This window comes from Ovis aries, chromosome 1 (assembly GCF_016772045.2).
Source record: "Ovis aries strain OAR_USU_Benz2616 breed Rambouillet chromosome 1, ARS-UI_Ramb_v3.0, whole genome shotgun sequence".
NCBI classification, from domain to species: Eukaryota; Metazoa; Chordata; class Mammalia; order Artiodactyla; family Bovidae; genus Ovis; species Ovis aries.
The window spans coordinates 57223997-57231687 of record NC_056054.1 but is presented as its reverse complement, the minus strand read 5'-3'; positions in this window follow the sequence as shown (position 1 = coordinate 57231687).

The following is a 7691-nucleotide window of genomic DNA, read 5'->3' as shown; positions in this document are numbered from 1 at the left end:
CATTTATCAAAATCATTATTACTGTTGTTATCATTTATCCTATGGAGCTGATATAACTTTTTATTTTACAGAAGAGGAAGCTGGGGTTTAAAGAAGTTATGAAATTTCCCAGAGTTTATAGAAACTAGTAAGTGTGTGCTGAGAGATCAGGATTATATACAGAGGTCTAGTTCCAAAGGCAAAGTCTTAACTGCTACTATACTGCTTCTACTGATACATAGATGAGTAACTAAAACAGAGTTGATCTTGGTCCAGTGTATAGAATGGGAAACAACTAAGTGTCTGAATATATTAATACCAAATCAACTTTTTTTTTTTACTCATATGTGTAGGCAGATTTCTTTCTTTGTTTATGATCTATTTTTCTAACTAAGCTCCTCAAGAGTAGAAACTTGGATGTCTTTTTAACTATTACGTGTTGTACCAGAAAGTAGACGAAACATTATTATTGGTCTTAGTTCTTTTGGATTGCTGTTAAAAAATACCACAACAGAAATTTATTTCTCAGAGTCTGGGAAGCTGGCCAGTCCAAAATCATGGCACCAGCATGGTTGTGGTCCACTGCTACAGGCTTTGGACTTCTCATTGGCTCTTTACATAATGAAAAGGCTGAGGAGCTCTGAGAAGTCTCTTTTATATGGGCACTAATCCCAATTATGAGGGTTTGACCCTCATTACCTAATCACCAGTATGGGCCATTACCTAGAGGATTATATTTCAACATATGAATTTTGGAAAGTAACATTCAATCCATGGCAGCATTGAACTGGAGTTGTACCCAGGAAAAGCGTAATGAATCTCTATTTAGTTAATGAACGTGTCGTGATTCAAGGAATGAATGTCACTAATGAGTAAGTTCACTGCTGAGTTGAGACTGAAATATTATTGCCATATTACTTCTCACTACTTGCCCAAGATGAAGGATGATATTATATAGTTAGAATAGAGGACCAATACAAAAAAATGTATAGCTTCAACATCTGCAATACTTTAAAAACCAAACAGATGCTAGTAGCTTAGTTCTCTGTCAAGGAGTAAAGAAACAAAATAATCCAGATTCAAAGAATTCAAACATGTACTAGTTGTGATGTGCAATGAATCACTTAATCCCATCCCTAAGAGACAATAATAATAGTCTCTGACTTACATTTGTTGTGAGATGAATGTATTACTGGAGATTCCAGATGGCTCAGCCAGTAGGAATCCACGTGCAATTCAGGGCAGACACAGGAGCCAGGACTTGGGTGTGATCCCTGGGTCAGGAAGATCCCCTGGAGGAGGAAATGGCAACCCCTCCAGTATTCTTGCGTGAAAAATCCCATGGACAGAGGAGCCTGGCAGACTACAGTACAAAAGGTGGCAAAGAGTCAGACAGGACTGAGTGACTAAGCATGCAACCATGAATATGTTACCAGACAATAAAGCCTTAACTCAGCGCTTAGCATGTAATAATAATTTAAAGGAACTGTTGTTATTGTATTAGGGTAAACTCTAGCTTTCAATTGTGTTCAATTACTTTTTAAAACTTTATTTCAGAAACAAAGGTAATTCATATATTCAGTAATATACTTCTTACCTCCTTTACAGATAAAAAAAGTTTTTGTTTAATTATTTCTAAGAGACTGATTTTCACTTTTTGATTAATTCTTCATATTGCACAATGCTAAATAAATGTAAACTGTTTCATTTATAAATTTAATTTTAGTAATATTAATGTATATGAGTAATTGTATCAAACTGCTAATTCAAATAATACAAGCTGATATTATTACAGCCAGTTTTTAGACATGTTCATTATATCCCATTTTGTTAACATCTTCCTTCAGGTTTCCCCTTACCTGTGTAGAATATAGCTTTGCAAAGTTATCTAGCACACTAAGAAACAAATAAAAAAAAGTTTGAAAGGAAAAACAAGCAAAAATTTATTTCCTTAATCTATTTGTTTAACATATTAGCAACTTTTCAAAATTATCTAAGATTAATTCTAACTGAAGCAAACATACATTGCTTGTTTCAAGGATCTAGAAAAAAGTCAGTTGTATTAGTGGGTTGATTATATTTGTTCACTGTATAGTTTAATTGGATAATGAAGAAAAATCACTGATTTAATTTCTGAATCAATATTTATTTTCTATCTCATTTAAAACTTTCAGATTTCAAAATAGTTTTGTTAATTTTTATACAATTTTTATAATAATTTTTAATATATTTTAAATGTGTTCAAACTTATTAACAAGAGAAAGTTAGACTATACTAATTCATCACCACTGGCACATATGATCCTTTACTGACATTTATGTGGAACTTATCAATGGCACAATGAATGTTTCAAAAGATTCAATAGTTTTTCAAATCTTAGTAGGTATTTATCATTGGAAAGATTTGTCTTATCAAACACTTTTGATAATTTTATTTTCTCTATGATGTCAATGTTCATGGGGTTCTCAAGGCAAGAATACTGAAGTGGTTTGCCATTCCCTTCTCCAGTGGACCATGTTTTGTCAAAACTCTGCACCATGGCTTTTCCATCTTGTATGGCTCCACATGGCATGGCTCGTAATTTCATTGAGTTAGATAAGGCTGTGGTCCATATGATCAGTTTGATTAGTTTTCTGTGACTGTGGTTTTCATTCTGTCTGCCAATCCTAAAGGAAAAGTTTAAGAGGCTCATGGAAGCTTCCTGATGGAAGAAACTAACTGTGTGGGAAACTGGGTCTTGTTCTAATGGGTGGGGCCATGCTCAGTAAATCTTTAATACAATTTTTTGTTGATGGGTAGGGCTGTGTTCCCTCCCTGTTGTTTGACCAGTGACCAAACTATGGTTGAAATGATAAAGATAATGGTGACCTACTTCAGAAGGTCCAGTGCACCCCACTGCCGCACTCAGTGCCCCTGACCCTGCAGCAAGCCACCACCGACCCATGCCTCCACCAGAGACTCCTGCATCATGGCATCTGGTCCCATCACTTCATAGCAAATAGATGGGAAAACAATGGAAACAATGACAGACTTTATTTTGGGGGGCTCCAAAATCACTGCAGATGGTGATTGCAGCCATGAAATTAAAAGACGCTTATTCCTTGGAAGAAAATCTATGATCAACCTAGACAGCCTATTAAAAAGGAGAGACATTACTTTGCTGACAGAGGTCCCTCTATTCAAAGCTATGGTTTTTCCAGTAGTCATGTATGGATGTGCGAGTTGGACTATAAAGAAAGCTGAGGGCCAAAGAATTGATGCTTTTGAACTGTGGTGTTGGAGAAGACTCTTGAGAGTCCCTAGGAATGCAAGGACATCCAACCAGCCCATCCTAAAGGAAATCAGTCCTGAATGTTCTTTGGAAGGACTGATACTGAAGCTGAAACTCAATACTCATTGAAAAGACCCTGATTCTGGGAAAGATTGAAGGCGGGAGGAGAAGGGGACAACAGAGGATGAGATGGTTGGATGGCATCACCGACTCGATGGACATGAGTCTGAGCAAGCTCCAGGAGTTGATGATGGACAGGGAATTCTGGAATGCTGCAGTCCGTGAAGTCACAAAGAGCCAGACACAACTGAGCAACTGAACTGAATTGATGATCTCACTAAAGTTCACTTGCAAGTGTAGAGGTCTTAAACCTTCTTATCAGTTCTGGTCAATAAAAGAAAAAAAGAGAGCTTCAGAGACTTTTGGGTCTATGTATTTCTGCCAATCAAGGTAATCCAGGAGATAAATTTCCTTTGTTCACCACTAATTCATCATACTTTTCATAGCTGGATCTCAACTAAAGCAACACAGATTTGACCTTTAAATCTTAGCTAGGTTGCTTTTGAGCCTATCTCCCACAGGTACTTCCATTGCCCTTTTCCCATAATTTGACTTTGATTTATCTTTTAACTATCAGCAGTCAACATTAACACAAGAAGCCACGGATGAAAAAATCAAGTGTGCTTTATCAGGACTGTAATCATATACATCTATTCAATATCATTCTATTAACTTTGAAGCAAAAATGCAATTTGATTTTATCGATTTAACAACAGAACAAATTCGCAGAATTAGTTATCTCTTGTTATAATAACTTTATCTGCCTTGGGATTTTGAGACTGTGGTAGCTTTACAGGCAGAAAATATAGAGCCATTAATGAGGTCAAAATACAGCAATGATTTAGGTACAACATTCAGCTATTCTTATGATTTCACAAAACATTTTTATTGATGTATTTCTTTCTTTTTCTCCTTCAGTGACACTGGATGAATTCTAAAACTTCACTGAAAGTTAATTCAAGGAGGTTTACTGAACAATAAAAACTCAAATCCTTAAGGACTGTTTTTTTCCTAATTATTGTTTCTTTTAAACTGATGTAAACCTACCTGACCCTCCAGTAATTTTTTACTTCTAACCAACTGAAATTAATGAACCACAAATTACACTGGGGAAGAGAATTGGCTTTTTACAAGGAGCTGGAATGTGTTGAATGTGGTGAGAGAACGTTAACAAGTCTGTCATTTAGCCTGCAAGGTATTTGGCCTTTTGTGTGTTCTCTTTGCTTGCTCAATATATCAAATGAATTCCCTTCATTTTGTTTAGTATACTTCTAATAATAACAATAACCAACTATCTGTTTTCTCAGTCTATAATTGGTCTTTCATGACAGTCTGCTCAGAAGTTGCAGAGACATAAGCACAAACTTTTCAGACTCACAGTATAATTGTCCTACTTCTTGATTCTCACTCCAGTAATCTTTGAGGAGGAGATAAGCTATTTATTCATAATTATTTTTTTACCAGTTTTTGCTCATAACTGATCTTCATTTGAACCAAAGTTCTCACCAAACCATTTAACAAACATCAAGTGCAGACAGATATTACAGTGTTTCCCCAAACTGTAAAAGGCATATTACTGATAACTCTATCTTAATATCTAATAGGAGTATCCATTCATTAGTGATATGGTAAACTATTAGTATTTACAGCTTTCATAATCTTAAACAAAATTTTTACAAGTGCAAAGAGAACAAAATCTATCTATTGATGCTATCCACTACTTAACCAAATGGCTTTCCTGAGAGCCTAAATTCAAAACAAATGTAAACCAAGAAGATAAGCTTAGCACCAGAAAAGAAAGAAAGGAAAGGAAAGAAACATTAGTAAAATGAAAGAGAAACTTCATTTTAAAGTGTTTAACTTTTCAGGGCTCAATAACTCAAAACAAACAGTAATTATCATTCTATAATTTATCATGAGCAAGCACATAAAAAATGTGTTGTCCTATTTTTGAAGAATTATAATTTGAAGTATCAAGATTACTTTTTTTTACCATATTTTACCATATAATACCATATACCTTATTATAATTATTTTTACCATGGATAAATATAACTTTAAGGACAATTGTGATTATTAACTTTTATTAAGGTCACATAATGATTAAAAGGGCTTCCTTGGTAGTTCAGATGCTAAAGAATCAACCTGCAATGCAAGAGACCTGGGCTCAATCCCTGGATTGGGAAGATCCCCTGGAGAAGGGAATGGCTACCCACTCCAGTATTCTGACCTGGAGAATTCCATGTTCAGAAGAGCCTGGAAGGCAAATGGGGTTGCAAAGAGTCGGACACCACTGAGCAACTTTCACTTTCAATGATTAAAGATAATAATAACAATTAGGAAAAAAGAAACCTAACATAATTGTGAGGCAACCTGGTCTTAAGTTTCTAAATATCCAATTCATTGTTCTCTATTATAACACCCAGAGAATTCCATTTTTAATACTTAATGAATCAGTTGGAGTAATTATACAGAAAATAATAATTGTTGGCCAAATGGATACTTATGATTATTGTTAAGGCTCAGAGATGTGTGCTATATATAGTAAGAAAGAGTTTAGAAAAGAAGTTTTTTTCTTTTTCTTTACTATAAAGTATTCCATTAGTAAACAGAATAGAGAACAGTAAAATAAAATACAGATACTAAATACTTCTGTAAAGAATCCTTTACTTACTATGTATTCTTCTACCAATATTTTGAGTATACTACTTATTGTAATAAAGGACTTTAAAACATTGTATAGAAATATGCTTGTCTTCAATGAAGACATTAAAAATAATTGCCTGAAAGAGCAATGCTATTGCTGAGCTTAAAACTTAGTAATTAATATATATTTTTTTTAATTTGAATTGATGTTGCTTGGAGTGATCAAGTATCCCATTTGCCTAAGATTTTAGCTACATAATTCATGGCATATGAAATTTCAATTAGTAAGTCAGAAATTACTTTCATAGATGTAAACAAATATTTCCTTTTCTGTCCCTTTCTTCTGCAAGTAGACAATAAGTCATCCAAAAAGAAGTTATTCTCAAAATAAGATGTTCATATGATAATATATCACATAGTTAAACTGAAGGAGAAAACCCAGGATTTCACATATTCAGAAATCACGTATTCAGAAATGTTTTTGAATTTTTACATTCTCAAAATGGTTAACAGTGAATTTTCTCACATGTTAGAAAATGCTTGCTTCCCTGGCAGCTCCGATAGTACAGAATCTGCCTGCAATACAGGACACCTGGGTTCGATCCCTGTATTGGGCACTTTCCTGGTGGCTCAGATGGTAAAGCATCTAGGAGACCCAGGTTCAATCCCTGGGTTGGGAAGATCCTCTGGAGAAGGAAATGGCAACCCACTCCAGTACTTTTGCCCGGAAAATCCCATGGACAGAGGAGCCTGGTAGGCTACAGTCCATGGGGTCACAAAAAATAGAACACGACTGAGTGACTTCACTTCACTTCCTATAGGAGGTCATGGCAATCCACTCCAGTATTCTTGTCTGGAAAATCCCCATGAACAGAGGAGCCTGGCATATTGCAGTCCATGGAGTCGCAAAGAATTGGATACTTAGGGATGTACTATCTCATAGTGAGATTGAAATTAAAAACAGCAAGTGTGAAAAATCTTATGTTCATCTTTGCCTTTTCCCTCTCTCTTTCTTACCAATATGTCTATTGATGAAATAATGCTTAGGGGGAAAAAAAGAAACACATTAAATCTCAGGAATATATACAATGTCTATTGTTTCTCAGAAGCCAGTGGGGTGCCTGCCTGATCCTGTTTCTTTGGGTGATTGATCTTCTACAGGTTCACACAGGTGACAGTTCAACTAGAATCTGGCTATATAAGGTGACCTCAACTGGAGTACTCAGCTCTGTTCTAGATATTACTTCCTCTTAGTAAGCTAGCTTGGGCCTGTTTCCACAATGGTAGCCGTGTTCCAAGAAAGAAAGTGGAAATGAGAAAGTATTTTCAAGTCTACACTTGTAGCAAGTTTGCCACTATCAAAGAAAGTGGACAAAGAAAGTTGTATGACTAACCCCAGAGTTAGTTTGGAAAAATAGACACCACCTCTTGAGGAAAGTGGCTGTGATGCCAAATTGTAAAGAGCATAGATATTTGTATAGAGTGATGCTAGAACTTTTGCAACAATTTTCCATCAATCCATTACACTCTACATCCAGTTGGTTATCAATTCCTTCTGAATATAAAGCCATATGGTCCCTGTTGTTCTTCCTGACCTGTTTTTCATACCACCACCCTAATGTAAAATCAGGTTAACACTCACCTGAAATATGATACTGAATCATATAACCAGATTTCAGACTCCTAAGTCTTCCTCCTCCTCAATATTCTCTACATACATTTCAGATGTTTCAAG